This window comes from Paramisgurnus dabryanus, chromosome 9 (assembly GCF_030506205.2).
Source record: "Paramisgurnus dabryanus chromosome 9, PD_genome_1.1, whole genome shotgun sequence".
Lineage (NCBI taxonomy): Eukaryota > Metazoa > Chordata > Actinopteri > Cypriniformes > Cobitidae > Paramisgurnus > Paramisgurnus dabryanus.
This window is the reverse complement of record NC_133345.1, coordinates 24,936,001-24,955,799: the sequence shown is the minus strand read 5'-3', so window position 1 is coordinate 24,955,799 and position 19,799 is coordinate 24,936,001. Positions and strand designations below refer to the sequence as shown.

Genomic DNA, 19,799 nt, shown 5'->3' with positions numbered 1-19,799 from the left:
ACACACACACACACACACACACACACACACACACACACACACACACACACACACCTTGCAAAGACACAGTCTCATAAACACGCCCACACATAAACAGCCTGGATGCACACACACACACAGACACATGCGCGATTTGGTGCTGCTCGTGTGACATTAGATATAATCTTACTCATACACACCTAGTTGTTTAATTATGGACTGTGTATAAAACTTTTGGATGTTAAAACAAAAAAATTAAGATCGAATAGCTTTTGTCATAAAAGTCACATGGCCGTTTCATTTTAAAACCCTCATGTTTAAATCAAAGGCGTTCTAAATTAGAAATGCTGACAGAATTGCATTTGTTGTATAATAAACACATAGAGGTTGGGATCCGCAGCGGACACAAAACCAGGAAATGGGGTCAAAATGTCTTAAACAATAAAAAGGTTCTTAACACCATAAGAGCGCCTCAGCGTACGTTCTCTGGCAACTGTGGTTCGCGCATTCATGTGTTTTAATCAGAGCCTTGATTAAAGAATTCACTAAATCTAAAATTAAACCCTTATTTTGTCAGAGCGGCCAGAATTACATTTTATTGTGTAATAAACACATATTCCCTGTTGGTTTTAAGATGTCATTAATTTAAAACAAACCCCATAAGATGATTTGAAAATGTCTTTAATCGTTTAAAAAAAGTTTCTTAACGGTGTATATGAACACTCATCCGCGTATGTTCTCTATTGTAAACGCTGGTACACAATCTAATGGCGTGATCAGAATATTGTGCACGAAAAGATTAAGATTTTATTTATATTAAAATAAATACCCTTTAGTCTAAAGACTATAGTATTGTTGGGCCCCCGGTGATTTTGACACCGTTCATCGCTATACACATACTGAATATTTCATTAAATAATTTGTTACAACCAAATGCTTTATTTTTGTCAATGTGCTATTACATTTTTTACCACTACAGTTTTAAAAAGACCCTAGTTTACAACCCGCCACCTGCTGTGAACAGCCATCATCTCCCACACACTGTTATAAGACCAGCATCAGAAACATAAAAATATCTGATCAGAAAATATATCTTATAGTTAAATAGATAATAGTACATTTAAGTTTAACCAGTTACAACTAAAATATTTTATTCTTGCGTGACTTTAAAGAAGTCTATTGACAAAACAAACGTATATATCAAGTTGTATTTATAAGATAGACGCAGTCATTTGTCCTAAAATCTAAAATAATAATTTATTTTTGTCAGAGCAGACACTATAAGACTCTTTGTATAATATACACATATTAACACATGTTTTAAGAAGCCTTTAATTAAAAATAAAACCCCAAAATGGGATGAATACGTCTTAAAAACATTTAAAAGTTTATTAACGTCATATATAAGTTTCTCTGTCACCATCTGTGCACGTATACACATGTCTTAGTCAGAGACTTGGTTAAAGACTCCCCTAAATCTAAAATAAAATCCTATTTTGTCATAGTGGACAGAATTACATTTATTAAGGTTATTTTAACACGGCATATATGAACACTCACCCGGCGCTTTGTCAGGCACCGTCGGATCTTTAATACGTGTGAATCTATAGAGCAGGTCATGAAAAGATTCACGGAACTCATGAATCGTTTAAAATTTTATTTAGTTTAGACTTTCGTCTAAAGATTATAGTATTGCCGGCTCCGAAGGTTATGGCTCAGATCATTGCTTAAACTATACACGTATACGGAATATTTCATTAAATAACTTGTGATGTTACAAACAAATGTTTTAATCGTAGCATTGTTCATGATTTGTCTAAATCTAAAATAAACATTTTACTTTTTTGACACCGTAATGGGGGATTGTTTTACCAACATTGAGTTTTAGAAATCTTTAATCGCTTTACAACATGCACCCCTGTGAAAGAATGCAGGTCTTGTGCGAAAGGAGGGAGGAAGGGTGATATCTGACATCAAATGCCTAAACACAAGCTGTCACACGATCCGTCATTAAACATAACAGCATACGTTTGACATAAAACACACACAGTCAATTGATCTAAAATCTAATATAAAAATTTATTTATGTCAGAGCAGACAATATAAGACTCATTGTATAATATACACATTTTCACACATGTTTTAAGAAGCCTTTAATTAAAAATAAACCCTAAAATGCGGTGAAAACGTCTTAAACAAGCTCTGTGGACAAATCAAACTAGGTATCCAGTATCCGAAATGTTTTAAATCCAATTTGCCACAAAATGTTTAAAATGTCCCCAGACAAATCCAAAAAGTCTCTGATTTTAATCTTTTTTAAAGATACGTCCAAAGTGTTGTGGTCTGTATCCTAACCTGTAAACAGATAAAAACAAGTTATTAGGACAAATATCTAAATAAAACAATTTTCTTATGCAAGATAAACGTACCGTGGAGATCCGCTATATATTTTGCAATAGTACACACAACGTTCGCTTTGCCTCTGATATCCAAACCTTTAAAACAGATAACACATGTTATTAGAAAATATTAAACCAAACCAGTTTGTTTAAATCTATTGTAACAGGATTAAATAAAAACACACCGGACAACACGAGCCAGTCGGCGTCTCTTTTGTTCCAAGATTTCCGTGTTACGCTGCGGGAGGTTCTAGTCTCGGTCTGACTTTTTTGTTCAGGCCACTCTTCTCCGCGATTTACCAGGAATAGTTAATACCAGTTTAGACAATTTCGCTGCAATACCAGAGATCGAATTTTTAGTTTTTAAATAAATCATACAAAATACTGGAACGAACATAGCGAAACACATACATACCAATAGACTTGAGTATAACAGCTCTGCTCGATCCAAACTGATTCCGGGAGATCTCTTGTCGCTCCCCAATAAAGGTTCGGTCATAAACTTTCAAAGATTACATCACACGACCCCCACACAAACACACACTGACATAATATCAGCATCAGAAAACTTTGTGTCTGAACAGAAAATAGACTAATTCGATAGAAAATATCGGCTTTAAGTTTAACCAGTTACAACTAAAATATTTTATTCTTGCGTGACTTTAAAGAAGTCTCTTTACAAAACAAACGTATTATCAAGTTGTATTTATAAGACACACGCAGTCAATTCCCCTAAACCTAAAAAAATACTTTATTTTTGTCAGAGCAGACAATATAAGACTCTTTGTATAATATACACATATTCACACATGTTTTAAGAAGCCTTTAATTAAAAATAAAACCCCAAAATGGGGTGAATACGTCTTAAAAACATTTAAAAGATTATTAACGTCATATATAAGTTTCTCTGTCACCATCTGTGCACGTATACACATGTCTTAATCAGAGACTTGGTTAAAGATTCCACTAAATCTAAAATAAAATCCTATTTTGCCATAGTGGACAGAATTACATTTATTAACATTATTTTAAAATGGCAGATATGAACACTCACCCGGCGCTTTGTCAGGCACCGCCGGATCTTTAATACGCGTGAAACTATAGTGCAGGTTATGAAAAGATTCACGGAATTCCTGAACCGTTTAAAAATTTATTTAGTTTAGACTATCGTCTAAAGATTGTAGTATTGGCTCAGATCATTGCTTAAACTATACCCATATACGGAATATTTAATTAAATAACTTGTGATGTTACAATCAAAAGTTTTAATCGTAGCATTGTTCATGATTTGTCTAAATCTAAAATAAACATTTACTTTTTGACACCGTAATGGGGGATTGTTTTACCAACATTGAGTTTTTGAAATCTTTAATCGCTTTACAACACGCAACCCTGTGAAAGAATGCAGGTCTTGTGAGGAAGGAGGGAGGAAGGGTGAGAGCTGACATCAAATGTCGAAACACGAGCTGTCACACACGAGCCGTCATTAAACATATCAGCATAGGCTTGACATAAAATACACTCAGGAAAAACAATCACTCTAAATGACCGGCCATAAAACCATTAAATACTTTCTGTCTAAAGTTGACAACTTGTACAGATTTTGATTGATGGTCCCGCCCCCTGTCAAACAAGTCATAAAAACACAAACTGTCAAAACACCATCTGTTAAGGAGTCATAAAACACAAACTGTCATAAAACCATCTGTTAAGGGTCATAAAATATAACCTGTCAAAACACCATCTGTCATGGGGTCATAAAACACCATCTGTCAAGGGGTCATAAAACGCCATCTGTCAAGGGGTCATAAAACACGACCTGTCAGCGGGTGGGGGAGGGGGTCATAAAAGTTTGACGAATGGTGGTCCCATATAACTACTACTGAGGATGATTGATTTCTGGCAGTTCGGTAAGTTTGAAATATTTCTGTTTCATGAAAACTTAATTTTTAGTTTAAGAATGTTGTCAATAGTTTGTCACAATATTGTTTTAAACGTGCAATGAGAGAAAAAAACGGTCGCCAACAAAGTTTCAATCTCCCTCAGAAAGTAAGCTAACGTTACACACAGATGTCTACCGCTGCTTTAACTCGCTTTACACCTTTTTTAATGAATATAGGGTTGTTTTAACTAAATTATGAGGGTTTTGGTGAGTTTATATTGTGTTGAAAGTGTGGTGACAATGAAACTATTTTTAACGAAATGGACAAAGACAACCCGCCAGCGCGGTCTTGCGGTCCCAGCATAACGGTCGTTTATCTCGGCGTTTCATCCGTTCAGTTAGCGTCAGAGAAAAGTATTAAGTTCGACTGTTTGGTAAGGCTGTGGTTGTAAACAGACAGGACTTGACACGCCGTACACAGCATACCGAACTCCTCCACAGAAGTGAAAACAAGAAACCTCATATTTAACTGGATACATGCATCGAACTCATCGCAGCTTTAACTTCGACCAAATATCATTCAGACCATCTTAATATCAGATGAACGAAAGGGATTGCCGCGCGTATTGTTGTTGTTATTATATTACGGTATATCCGCAAAAGCAGAGAATATCTTCTCTAAAGCGTTTTACACGTCCAGTAAGTTGTCCAATACATTTTTATGGCATATTGTTTCCACCACTTCAGATGCATTACATGCAGTATATATAAGTTTCCAAAACACATCAAATCAATGCACGAAAAGAGAATGGGCTCCGCATTTACGTACCTTTGTCTTCTCGTCTCTGTCATCTGATCCTTCATCTCTGGATGTAAAATAGTCCATTATAACATCGTGTAGGAAACTGGCATCACCAGGATTGCTCAGATTTAGGCGATCATGTTTATCTTTAAAGTGAGCAGCTAGCTACTTGTTAAAAAACTTTGCGTGACATAGTGTTACACCGCAGCCGGTCCGGGTAAAACATTAAAGGTCTTTTTTAAGTCTTTTTACCTTATCACTATAAATCGCTATTTTCTGCACTAAACGAGACATTTTCAGAGATTTTCTGTAGACAAGATGTTATAATTAAAAAAAGACTTATTTAGATATTTAGATATAATATATAATATAACAACTAATATATATATATATATATATATATATATATATATATATATATATATATATATATATATATATATATATATATATATATATATATATATATATATATATATATATATATATATATATATATATATATATTTGTTTTACAACTGACTAAACACTTACAGTAATGTTTTATTTGTTAGCATAGCATGATATTAGATTTAAACACTTAATAAATTTTTAAATCAATCACTTTGTCTCTGCACAATGAACATTATCAAATATTATTAATGTTGTAAAATATATTGTTCATTGTTAGTTCATATTAGCTAAGGCATTACCAAATGTTAAGGAATAAACTCTTATAGTAAAGTGTTACTAAATTTTCTTTTACCATTTCCTTCACAATGTCTACTTATTTCTATGGCTAACAGATTTTGTAACATTTGTCTTTTTTACAGTCTTACCATTGCTTGTAAGCTGGATTGGGTAAGATGGATCATCTTTAAAGGAACCAGGCAAGTACATGATGTACAGTTACAAGTCATGTATTTTTTCGACTGCAATATTAAATGCTTTCACGTCACATGCAAAATTACACAGGAATGTGGCTGACTTTTTATTTGTAGTTTACATGAGTGTCATTGCACTTTTCAGGAGTTAAGGCAGATGTGGAGGCACAACGGGTGATAGCAGATACACACCAAGCACATTATGTTCGGTAAGTTTGCACTTTACCACTACAGTTTCTTTAAATACCCATGTATACACTCATTCACAATTCCCACACACAACACTGTAACACGACCATACACAACATGTACACAATTGTCTTAGTTTGCCATGTAGAAATATACAAACAGAAATATTCAGACTTTGGTTAAAAGAAATTTAATTTAATAATTATATTTATTTAGCAGAGGTGTCCCTGGACTTTATTGACAAAATATTTTGTTTTCAGAATAAAAAGTTGTGTCCAAATCAGTAACAATTGTACTTTCTGTTCAGGACATTCAATCATGACAGGATCCAGGTGGATGCTGTCCATTGATGAAAGAGTTTGTTCAGCGGTAAGTGAATCTTCTGTATTTTAGTGTAATTAGGTGTGGAACAGTAGAATAAGAGCAAAAGGTTTCAGAATAGGAGTAAATTCAAGGCTGAGTTTAATTTTTTAAGAATCTTTTTCTATCTTATATTTGTTGACTTAATGTTTATGATATTTCTAACAGGTTTCTGGATAGAATTAATTCCAAAGATGGGAAAAAGTGCACATCCAGACAAGGAGCAAGCAAAAAGACAAGGAACTTGGTGCAGAGAAAAGCTGTGGCCATTAACCCCCATGTGAACAGCTTCATGCAGTCCCTGATTGAGTTCGAATGGACGACTTCAAAGTAAAGGCCACTGTGGTCTGTCTGCCACAGTTTAATGCATTTATTTTTAGTGTTAAATGAAATTTAAGTAGAATATTTAAAACTATGGGCCAGTGTTCTTTTTACCACAGTGAAATGTTACCTTTTAGTCGATGATGGACTTTAAACTGAAAACTTCAAACTATGGAACAGTGTTCTATTTGCCAGAGTTAAATATGTTACAGCAGGGGTCTCCAAACTTGTTTATACTTGTTGATTTTATTTTATGTTACTTGATTATATGTTTATTATTGTTTAAAATCTTGTTTTAAATATGTTTGTTTCAATTAAATGTTTTTTTAAATAAAATTTTGATACATACATTGCTTGGATTGCCTTTTAATTCATTATGTTTTAATTTAGCATTTTTACCATATTAATAACTATAGATTAAAACCTAAATCTCTAGCTATTTTATATAATATTATTGTATTAACTGTAATAAGTAATAAATATTATTTATGGGTCAATATAGACATTACAGTAAATTACTGTAAAAATAGACTACTGTAATAAAATATTGTAAAATTACAGTACAGTACTGCTTTGTAACTATACAGTACTAGTTTGTGTACTGTAAAATGGTATTACAGTACAGTACTGTAAAACCAAAATACAGTAACTTACTGGCAACCGTGCTGCCAGTACCGTACTGTAAAAATACAGGGAAATCGTTAACAGTGCTGCCAATAAAAAATAAATTCGACTCATACATGTAACATGGTCATGGATAACGCAATTAAATAAAATGTTATAAAAATGAATATATAAAAACAACAACAGGCGAGAGTAACTCTTTTGCGGTAACACTTTACAAAAAAACATTTTTTTTTTTTTTTTTTGCTTGAAAAAAGGCAGATTTTTTTGCTTGTTTTATACACAAAATCACTTAAATTTGATATTTTTGGTCTAAAAACTAGACTTATTTTCTTAGGTCGTTTTGCTCTACAAGAACAAGCATCTTAATTTAAATTTTTTTGTTCTATTTTTACTGAAAACAAGACAAAAATACTAAGAATTTTTTTTCTTGAAAATCTATTTTTGCAGTGTATTAGTTAACATCAGTAAATTCATTAATTTACATGAACAAACAATAAACAATGCAGTTTTAAGCATTTATTAATTCTTGTTAATGTTAAAGGCGGGGTGCATGATCTCTGAAAGCCAATGTTGACATTTGAAATCACCTAAACAAACACGAAATCCGCCAACCCCAATAGAATCTGGACCTTATTTTGATAGACCCGCCCCACACATACGCAACCCGGGCAACGGTGTTGGTTAGTAGACACGCTCCTTACTGCTGATTGGCTACAAGTGTGTTTTGATACTCGGCCCGATTTCCTTTTCCAAGTTTTTTTTTTTAAATCATGCACCCCACCTTTAATACAGTTATTCATGTTACTGTAGTTCATGGCGCATTAACTGTTCAATGTTAACAGTTCAAACATTTGATTTTAAAAATATATTAAATGCTAAAATTAACATGAACTAAGATTAATAAATGTTTTAGACGAATGGTTAATTGAATGTTGGCTAATGCATTAACTAACTGTTAACAAATATAAACTTAAAGTGTTACCTTGTTTGCCTTTGAAACGCAAATTATGTTGTACCTTTAACATTAAAAAGTTGTTAAGCTAATTGCACAATGCTCCTAAGAGCAAAAAATAAATCAAACACAAAGATATTGAAGAATATCCTTTGCCTAAGCCTGATGCAATGCATTCTGGGATTGTTTATTTCATAAATGACCTATAAAAATAGGCCTACATATTTAAAGTGCACCTATTTCATTGCTAAAAAACAATATTATTTTGTGTATTTGGTATAACACAATGTGTTCACGTGGTTTATGGTTAAAAAAACACATTATTTTCCACATACCGTACATTTTTGTAGCTTCAGATTTCACTCTCATCCTGAAACACATGGATTTGAAAAGCTCTGTGTCCCTGATTGGCCAGCCAATCTGTATGTTGTGGTTAGCCTGAATACCTCTGATGTCAGCCGGAAATGCTCCTTACCATGTTTGAAAGATTTGTGCACAATGCAATGCTAACAGAAGTTAACTTACAGGCTGTTAGCCCAAGTGGGAGGAATTATGATAATGTCGGTCTTTACTAAATCACCAATCCCAAGAAGTAAACTGTTGCCTAAAATCCGTGTGTTTGTTGTAGTCCAAGAAAAAAGGTTCACGTTGGAGGCGATAACTCGCGTCATCGTTTACTTTGGGGTTTGTACCTTTTGCATATTGTTAACATGTACTAATACACAGTTACACACCAAAGGAAATGTAAAAATGTGAATCAGACAATAGGTGCTCTTTAATATATGGTTCAGATATGATAGCAAACTAGTTGGGAAACGACTGCTATTAAAATGTGAAGCTTGTATTTCCTTGTCCTTAATCACGCAAAAACAAATAGTGTCCCAACAACCTTCTTAAGAAGTGTACAACCGCCGACGAAGAAGAATGGAGCAGAATTCAGAATAAAACCCCAGTTACCTTGGGGCCTGAAGCACAATTTGATTAAAAGTTTGTTTTTCTTCCCTCTCCTCAGTAACGGAGGGCCCGTCGATGCAGCACTGACAGTTAATTGGACTTGGCAGGGCCAGAAGTTCATTCGTCAGCATTGTGTTGGGTTTGCCAGAGAGGAACAGGACAATCAATGTCCCCCAGGACGGCCGGTAATCAGCGCAACACTACCATGGAGCGCAGGGTTAAACATCAGGAGACTGCAGGTGCGAGAGAATCTGAAGCAAACTGCTAATACCGTAACCCCCCCACCCCACCACCACCTACCTGAACAACATAATCAGCCGGACACATTAAAGGACACCACAGAGGCAAAGGCAATGTGGGGTATTGTCCTGACAACAAACACTGCATGTACAGATGCCCATTACTGTAAAATACCAAAATAGCCTAAACAGCAAATCTCTTGAGAAATCAGCAATCCGTTTTAACCAGGAGCCAACCATGCATTATAACAGCTCTATGTGTTTACGTTGTAAAGGTTTAATGTGTTTTTTAGTGGTGAGATTGCGGATTGCAACCAACCTCAATTTCGAAAAGCAAAGAGAAGCTACGGTAGCTGTCACAGGACAAACATGTCATCGTCTGAGACAACGTAGGGACCGTTAAGCCGAAAGTATACTAGTATACCGTGTATGCGCGCCGTCCGCATGACGTCATTTTCGTCATCAAGAGGGTCCGCGGCCGGCCGCACGGACCGTCCGCATGCAGCCCAAAATTTGAGACCGCGCGGACAGTGCGCGTACAGTCCGTGTACAACAGCGCATGCGCGTGAAAATATTTAGACAGGGCACTCAACTATAAACAATTATACAAAGGAAATAGACAGCATTTGCACACACACTATCGTTTTTCTTCTTTAACTTTTACTTCTTCCAAGAACAGAAAGCTTTGGAGCATGTTTGTTTGATTCCTGTTCTTTGTTGTCTTGTTGTTTGTTCTAAACTGTGTTTGCAATGGTGGATCAGTTACTTTTCTTCACCTATCCTAATGTTTTAATGTACTGTAAATGTCGCCAAATCAGTGCTGCCCTGACAGTCTTTTAGACTAGTCATTTGAATAAGAAATCATTTGTATTGCGTATAGTGTCGAACGCGGCCATCCGCGTGTAGCCGCGGGGAGTATACTCGAAAAGCTGCGCGGACGCGTGCGCGAGCCGGACGCGGAAAAATGTATACCCCGGCCTTTAAGGGCTACTTTAGAAACTAGGTGGTGAATTCCATGTGAGACATTCGGTGTATGCAGACAAATACGGTTCATTCTAAGGTAATAAAAACAATACAGTTTATTATGTAAGTCCTTTATACAGTACACCACAGATAATATAGTTAAAGGAATAGTCCATTTTCTTAAAAAAAATCCAGATAATTTACTCACCACCATGTCATCCAAAATGTTGATGTCTTTCTTTGTTCAGTCGAGAAGAAATTATGTTTTTGAGGAAAACATTCCAGGATTTTCTCATTTTAATGGACTTTAATGGACCCCAACACTTAACAGTTTTAATGCAGTTTAAAATTGCAGTTTCAAATGACTCTAAACGATCCCAAATGACGCATAAGGGTCTTATCTAGCGAAATGAATGTCATTTTTGGCAATAAAAAGAAACTATGCTGTTTTAAACCACAACTTCTCGTCTTCCTACGGTCCTGTGACACGCAACCTCACGCAATACGTCATCATGTGAAGAGGTCACAGATAACGTATGCAAAACTACTCCCCAGTGTTTACAAGTGTGGAGAAAGAGGACCATTCCGACGTTGTTGTATGTCGAATGATAATAATTAATGTCTTTGTGTCAGTTTATTGTTTAAAATGGTATTGTTTTATAAAGTGCATATGTTTTATTTTTCTAGCCAAAAATTACAATCGTTTTGCTAGATAAGACCCTTATGCCTCATTTGGAATCATTTAGAGTCCTTTGAAACTGCAATTTTAAACTGCATTAAGAATGTTAAGTATTGGGGTCCATTAAAGTCCATTAAAATGAGAAAAATCCTGGATTTTTTTCCTCAAAAAACATAATTTCTTCTCGACTCAACAAAGAAAGACATTAACATTTTGGATGACATAGTGGTGAGTAAATTATCTGGATTTTTTTGAAGAAAATAGACTAATCCTTTAAGAGATCATTTTAAAAGTGAAACATTGCACCTCTAAATTTGCGTATTAGCCATTTTAAGAATAAGGCCTAGAGATTGTACTTCGACTGCACAATAGATTGATTCCTAAAGCAACCAAAGTTGCCACGTGAAACCCTAAAATGCTATTATTGACCTGTAAATATTCATGATAACTAGTTACCCATAAAATCAAGGCCTCATAGCTTGCAAATACAACTGGCATGGGTTCAGTCAACCCCCAAACAACATTATAACATGACCTCTAACGCCGACATCAATTTGCGCTCTTACGCCCAAAAATTAACATCACGCTCTATAAAGAGGTCATCAAATGTAACGATCAATAAAATAAAACGAATCCTGTAGCGCTACACCTCATAAACATGGAAATCAACCTCAAAACCGAGTGTGACTCAGACTGTGCAATGCCCACAACAGATCCTGCCCCTCTATTAGTATGCTGCCAGCAGCCTGTGCCTGCGCCATCATCACTTTTCACACATTTAGACCCCTCAAAGAAGCGATAGGCCTTTATAATGTCCTCATTAAACCTAAAGGCTGTTTAGACTATGGAGAACACTCCTGAATCTGGCTTTACATCTTTTGTGGACATCCATTTGATGATGATAACCGGCAAACGGAGGCGTAAGTGATATCCGTGCAATCACGGCCCTGCCATCTTCTCTGACACTCACTGAAATTACTGGACCTTTTCTAAAAAGCCCTCATTTGAGAAAGTCGCTGACTGTGTTCTGAGACAATGGCGCTGTTATCAACAACACGCAATATGGAAATAACCACGGCAGAGAAATGCGCAAGCTACAATAGGCCGTATGGGACATTACTCTAAAATTAATTGTGCTTGAAAACAACAAAAGGCTTACGTACAAAACTGTGTTCAGGGCTAAGTTAAACAATACCGCTGGGGCAGTATTGAGATGATTTTGTGTATATATATGTATATACAATGCAGATTTTTTCCTATTATAGCTAATTAATAAGTGAGAACAGTAGGAAGTGGTCACATGGCCACCTCCACCGGTAACCATTACAATCACTACCACAGTGATTTATACAACCAATTTACAGTATATAAAAACACATCATCTATCAATGCTCTAATCGGGAAGTAACACTCACACCCTAAATCCACTAACGCAACGATGACAAAAGATTGCAGCAAACTTCCTTCAAGGAGAACCATTTCTTTTGTTTTGACTTTTGGTGCCCATTACATCTTTATTCCGTCCTCATCCTCCTGTGTAGAGTTCTGAGAGTTTGGGGTCACTTAAAGAGCACCAACAAACAGCAGACCCAGTCTCTCGCTTTTAACAACAGACACACAGCAGCGGCCATAACCGAGCAGGCTGCAAAGCTCGAGGGGTCTGCAAACGCACATACACCTGGGCAGTGTTGATCCGATGAGAACAGGGAGGTCTCCGAGTGAGGCGTGCTCCCTCACCACCTCTCGCAGCGTGCTTTGATTCTTCAAAGTCAGAGGAAAAGTCTGTATCCGTGGTAATATCCCGAAGTTGCAGCTTTTGACCGTGACAAGCACACTGCTGGGCTTTTTGAGGAAAACCGAATAATCACATTCATACGGCTATATAATGAGGTATCCCGCTGATTGAGTTGTGTTTTTCCTCCAGCACAGTATAAATGATTTGTGCTTACAGATGAGCCACATCAGTTGTCATTCTGTGTTTGGAATTTAAAATGACTAGCGATCGTGTCTAGACCTTTTGTCTGTCATTGCTTTTGCAAGCGCAGAGCTAAGCACTAAAGATGTTTTCCCACTTGTACTTTTGGATTAGTTTGTACTGATATTGGTACAAACTGTCTGGGAACAAAAATAGGCTTTTTAGCAACATGTTTTATATGTTGTAAGCTGTCAATGGGGCAGTATCATTTTTAAAGGTACACTTTTGCACCTAAAGAGTCATCTTAGTACCTTAGAAGTACATCCAAATGTATACATACTGTATATGCTGGGACCTTTTATAGTTACACTCTTAACAATTGAGCTTTCAATGTGACAGTAGCCTTTACAAAGGTCCTAATATGTACCATTTAGTACAGATCACTGATCTATATAAATGACTGGATTGCGCATAGAACGCTTGACGTAACTGCATGAGGTGAAGCCAGCGCAGAGTTCGAGCCGCCATCTTGGTATACCCAACTGGCAGAGAGCGTCATTGACTTCCATTCAAAATCATGATCAAAATTTACCCCCTTTACAGCGTATCAGTTACACAAGGACAATTTTTAGGATATGTGTACGTTAATTATTTGTTAATTCTGGTGTTATTTGCAATGTTTATGTTTTAATCGGGCAGGATAATGGATTTATAAAATATAATCCATATATATATAAATTATTACTTAAATGTATGTGTGTGTTTATATATAAATTATAATTATACACACACACACACACACACACACACGCATATATTTTATCCAAACACAAACATACAATAAATTCATAAACAATCTAGATGATGACATGGTGACTTCAATAATTATTTATATTATTATTTTTAATAGAGAACATTTTCCACAAATACAAATAACAGATTATTCAGATACAGTATCTGCATACTGATGCCGATAGTTTGGTGGTTATATTAACTCGCATTAACTGAATTCTAAAGATTATATTTTCTGAATGTTAAAGATATATAATACTATATTGACCATTATTACACGGCTCTCTGGAATGCTTGATTCTGATTGGTCAGTTGAGACATTTGCAGGTTCGTTCTTTTCGAATAATAACCGCTCCAAAATAATAATGCACAGCCGGTACTACTTTTACGAGTAAGATCGCTCCGCGCCAATAAAGATTACTGTTTGTTTGGCGCCATCTTGTGACAAACACTGGACAACCACGACAAGACACAGAGAGCTTACTGAGACTGAACTTGACAAAATAGAGCATGACAGCTACGAAGCCAACACACAAAAAAATACAGAATGGGCATTAAAACTTCTCAAAGACTGGCTAAAAGAGAAAAAAATGGAGACAGACAAGTATGAAGCAGAGGATCTTAAAGGCGCTCTAAGCGAATAATGTGCGACGTCACTTCCTGTTGATGTTTGAACTGTTTTCAAACAGACAGAGCATAGCTAACTCCTCCCCCTCCCTTCCGTGCTTTCATGAACGCGCCCAACCCCCACCCCCAAATCCTTCTTGCCGTTTATTGGCTGGAATACTTTGTTTTGTTTTGTGCTGGCTAGGTTTGGCCATTTGTTGATATTGCCGTTTGTGAAGCCTGGGCTGTCTACAGAGATCGCGTTTTTTTACAGTTTGATCAGCGGACAGGCAGCAAGCAGATAGTGAGGAGATGTTTCCGGTATGTAACAAAAAATGTTTTATGGTCTAAAACGCTTCAATTCGCTTAGAGCACCTTTAATAAGGTATTACGATCATTTTATGCATCTGTGCAAAGTTTCGCGGAAGGATAAAAATGTTAATTTAAAACAAATATGCCAATAAAATGTTTCAAATTCATATTCATGTCCAGTTTTTTTTCTTATGTGACAAGTAGCCGTGTAATAAGCGGGATAATGTAGAGTCAGCCGGTAGTTATCGGGAAATAAGCCCCTTCAGTGTGATACAAGACCCTCCGCTTCGCGTCGGGTCCTGATCACACTGTCGGGGCTTATTTCCCGATAACTACCGGCTGCCTCTACATTATCCCTTACTTAATATTGAACATTAAACTGCTGATGTTTCTTTACATTTTCTATATAAAGAGCTGTACAAAATTCATTTAATTTTCCTGTTTTCTTTTGATTGACAGGATATATCGGGCATGACTATCAGCTGTTTTATAAACAGCTGGCCGTGTGAAAAATAGCTTTTATTGACCGATACTGATTATTGGCTGATATATCGGTGCATCTCTTATTTTTAACCCATCTAAACTGGGGCTTCCACACTGTCGAAAAAAGTCACTTCTGGGACAGAAGCCTGCAAAAAAGTCCTGATAAGTATACCATTTAGGTACAGATATGCATCTTTGGGGTACCAGTATGTACCTTTGAGGTACTAATATGCACCCTAAGTACAAAGGTGTACTTTTTGAAAGGGTACCACCTCAGTGTAGTGTGTTTGTTAGCTACACAACATTGAATGAGCAAAACAATGCTCAATACATCACAAAAAACAAATGTTTTCATGTCATAAAAACATCACATTACAGCAACAACTGGTATGATAAGAAAAGTCACAGTTCTGTCAACAGGCTCTGGGCCTAAAAACCATCACTATTGTGGAGTTCTGATGAATACCACCAAACCATGGGCAAACACCAAGCATATGGCAAAAAAATATATATATATATAAATGCCAACTTATTTACTCTTAGGCAGTCCCACACATATACATAAAACAAAGGCAGTAAAGCTCTTATGAGCATGAGCCGAGAGCACTTCCTGGTGCCGACCGTCTGTATTTGGAGCTTTAGAAAGCACAGTGCGTCGAGATTAAAGGAGGCAAAGAGAGAAGAGAGGGATGAGAGAATGATTTATTTAACCGCTCAGTAGATGACAGAGAAGAGTGGAAGGGAATGTGTCCTTCCTCCCCATCAACTTTCACTTTTCAACCTCTCTTGAACACTGCCTATATGTCGTCAATTTTTAAGATGTTTGTTCCTTCTGTGTAAATTTCTATTTCAATCTTCCTTCTCCACTCTAATCGCACCATCCATCTGTCTCCTTTAATTCAATTCACTTTAAGCTCAGCTTAGGTAGTTCAACTCTCCAACTCGGGAGTTTCTCTCTCTCTCTCTCTCTCTCTCTCTCTCTCTTTCTCTCTCTCTCTCTCTCTCTCTCTCTCTCTCTCTTTCTCTCTCTCTCTTTCTGACAGCGTATGATGTCAACAAACTCATGTGGCTCAGGAATGGCACCATCTGTTTGAGGGCCTCTGATGATAAATGAGGTGTCGTGAGCAGGTGAGCCTCTAGGCCCCTGGCGACCCCTTGCTTTCCATTTCTTTTCCCTACAAATACCAGCATGTTTCTTTCTCCCCCCGTGCTAATGTAGAAAAATTGGCTCTGAAAACTCTTCCCAGAATAACTGCTATTAAAAGTCATTAGTTGCGAAACTCTTGTCATCATCTGACTCATCGAAACAGTAAATCCATGGGACCACGGCATTTATTTACCAATCAGAAATTAATCATTTGAATAGCAGTGTACCTGTAAAAAAAAGATAAGGAGAGCAAGCAAACTAAATAATGGCTAATGCTTATCTTCTGTACAGACGGTGATCAGACATGAACTGTCACTCTTAAACCTCTTATTTTCCAAAAAAATAAAATCATCTTTCTTTTTGGTTTTCAATAGAGCCTTCTGTTTGTTGCCATGGCACTCAAGGTGCCATAGCATCTTACAGTACAATAATTTTCTGCAATGCAAATGTAACTGTGTGCCACTTTACATTGTGACTGGTAGGAAAATATATATCATGATATATTGTGTAATGCTTTGTGTACACCTAAAGACTTTGAAAAGATTTAGAAAAGACTTTATAAGATTATCAGCTCACATCTAAAGACTTGGGTTCACAGTTTTTAGTCTCAGACTAAAGATTTTACAAACACTGAATCTTGTAGTGACACTATTTACAAGACTACAACAAGATTATTTTAGCTTTTTATCATCATGCTCAGCAGTAGTTTAACAAAAATGTATGCACATGTCCATTGTGCTTTCACACCAGCTGCGTTTTCAGCACATACTGTGCAGTTTACAGTTTTTCTCAGTCGCTTTGGTACAATTCTCAGATCAGAATTGAAATTCTCAAAAGTACTTGTTCATTTCTCACATCATTGTGTCACTTGTGCACATCAAAAAAGCAGTTTCTTATTTCTTTGAACAAGTTGCAAATGCTTGGTACATCCATGCAAATGATTATGTACAATCCTCTGCTTTTTCCTACATTATCGATTGCTTATGTCATGTTGATCAAAATGTATTATAATGGGTCTCTGTTGAATAGTCTTACCCCCCACAACATTTAGGCATCAGTTCATAGTACAAGTCTTTACATGCAAAATTATTGAACAAGTTCTCATAATACAGTTCTCATAATTGTGCCGGTCAAACATATTTTTTGTATACATTTCTATTAGAAGTTTTTTCTAAATCTGTCCTGACTTGGTAAATTGCTCCCAGGTGAATCTTGACTTTCTCTAACAGACAGAAACGTCCCCAGCAAGCAAAAACTGAGATGTTGAAATGACGGCTAATTATAGACCCAATATAGTCCAGCTATGAGTAACCCACTTCTACCCTAAATAACCTTGAATTTGGTTACATGCCATTTTTGCCCAAATAACTTGAAGATGTATGATATTCCAACAGGTGTTCAAGGTGTTTGCTTTCAATTCTTTTACATGATCTAAAAGTATTTGTATTGTCTATTTTTTGGCTATGGTTAGATGTCTATTAAACTTTCACTGGCAGCCCAAATTTAGCCTTGTAGCCAAACATGCTTGCTGGGTCAGGAGGTATAGGAAGACTTCAGTGTAAGACAGCACTGCATGTACAGTTTTCCCTAAAGATATTGTTCAATGTTCACATTTCTACTTTTTTTCTTTGGGCTATGCAGTGCTTTTCCTTTCTGTATGGCAATGACATGGTTTGTCAATGAATTACAGTACAAACAGTAAAAGCGTAAATGTAAATTTTGTTTAGTCTCTTGCAATCAAACTCCCACATAACTTACACTAAGGTGTAAATTACAATTTACAATACTTGTCGTCAAAACTTTAGCGATAGTTTACGGTATATCAGGAAATCACTTCAGAGTAAACTGTTATATTGACAACGTGACTAAACAATTTGACTGTCTTATCCATACACAATGACACATTGACTTGTCATTCTGATGGCAATGACATGTTCATTGACACAGATATTTGAGAGATGAATTTTGAGTAAGAGACTGGCTTTTGCAGGTTATCCATGGTGTTTTGCTACTTGTCCGAATTGTTTTGAGAAATGCACTTACTGTTTTGCAAATTGTGAGTATGATTGGAGAAATGTACCAAAGCGACTGAGAAAAACTGTAATAACAGTATAAAAATCTCAAGTTCACATTACTTTATTTTATATGCATTAATGAGCAAAACCTCTTCAAGACGTTTTTTGACGGTCAGTGTAATTTATATAGCTGTGATTTGTTTAACCCACATTGTTTTCGTGCTGTTCTGGTCCGTGTAATGACAGATATAGACACAATACACAATTATAGACATAAAAAGCCCTTGGCAGATTATTAGATCTGTTTCTCTTACGTTTTAAGATAAAATAAAAAAATTCACCCAGGGATTGACAGCATGAAGTAGTCGATCTTGTTTCCCGTCAAACGTTTGTAGCATAAGATTTAGATTTATTGATGTACGTTATGTGTTTCATTGAACAGTATTAAGCTATATGAGGACTCATTTGCTGGGCAGAGAGTGAATGACAGCGCAGTCTTCTGATGTTTTTAAATATTTCATTGCTTTCTTTTACATTGCTCAAAGTCATGACTGTTTGAAACACACATTTATGACATTTATGGCGTCACATGTATGACCGCACGCGTGCGGTGTACGTGCTTGTGCTTTAACTTGTTAACGTGGGCACCGAAAAAAACACGCGCCGCTTACGCGTTGCTCACGCTTGCGGTGTGAAGAATGTAAGCACATACCAGAAAACATTAGCACGTTATGCCATTCAATAGAGTGGTAGAGTTAGCATGTTAACACATACAGGCAATATCGCTCCACTTTTTTCTTTTTCCACTCTGTCGTGGTATGAATGGCAGTTTACATCAAAAAGACACTGCTCTGCCCACCGCTCGACAAGGCGCTCCTCTTTATCCACGGTCCATTTTCGCCTACTTCGCGCTCGTTGTGTTTCCACGTCCGTCGACTTGTTTCTTTGTTGTGACTGTGATGGCTTCCTGTTTCCGGAGAACGAGTTTATTGGTTGTTGATTGTTTTACGTCATGAGACTACGCTGGGACTTGCGATAATATCAAACATGTTTGATATGAAAGACTAAAGAAAGACTGGCATAAATCGGGTCGCTGACTGCAGATTATCACCTCACAGTTAACGATCGAGACTACGGGAGCGCGCCGAGACTCCAGTTAGATTCCTAAAGACTGCCGGTCTTTAGTCTGGGACTGTGAAAATCCTTTGGTGTACGCTAGGCATTAGTTGACAAAGAATCTCATTATCACTACTGAATGATACAAAACGTTGCAAATTTTTTAATGTTTACTAGAGTTTTATCTTTAAAATATGAAACATG

At 36.4% G+C, this 19,799-nt stretch overlaps 1 protein-coding gene and 2 long non-coding RNA genes across 6 annotated transcripts in view; 1 reads left to right on the top strand and 2 right to left on the bottom strand.

Moving 5' to 3' along the window:
- Window positions 1-19,799, bottom strand: part of megf11 (multiple EGF-like-domains 11) — a 170,010-nt gene that overhangs the window by 91,519 nt on the left and 58,692 nt on the right. The window lies entirely within an intron of this gene.
- LOC135773594 (uncharacterized) lies at window positions 2,040-3,779 on the bottom strand. Of its 2 annotated transcripts, XR_010543553.2 has the most exons (4): window positions 2,794-3,779; window positions 2,564-2,711; window positions 2,409-2,474; window positions 2,040-2,334 (listed from the first exon to the last, which is right to left on the bottom strand). It is a non-coding gene; the product is annotated as an uncharacterized lncRNA (long non-coding RNA). The 2 variants fall into 2 exon arrangements; XR_010543552.2 differs by lacking the exon at window positions 2,794-3,779 and having other exon boundaries at window positions 2,564-2,777.
- LOC135773597 (uncharacterized) lies at window positions 6,106-7,143 on the top strand. 2 transcript variants are annotated; one of them, XR_012337330.1, is made up of 3 exons: window positions 6,106-6,134; window positions 6,422-6,483; window positions 6,643-7,143. It is a non-coding gene; the product is annotated as an uncharacterized lncRNA (long non-coding RNA). The 2 variants fall into 2 exon arrangements; XR_010543556.2 differs by lacking the exon at window positions 6,106-6,134 and having other exon boundaries at window positions 6,280-6,483.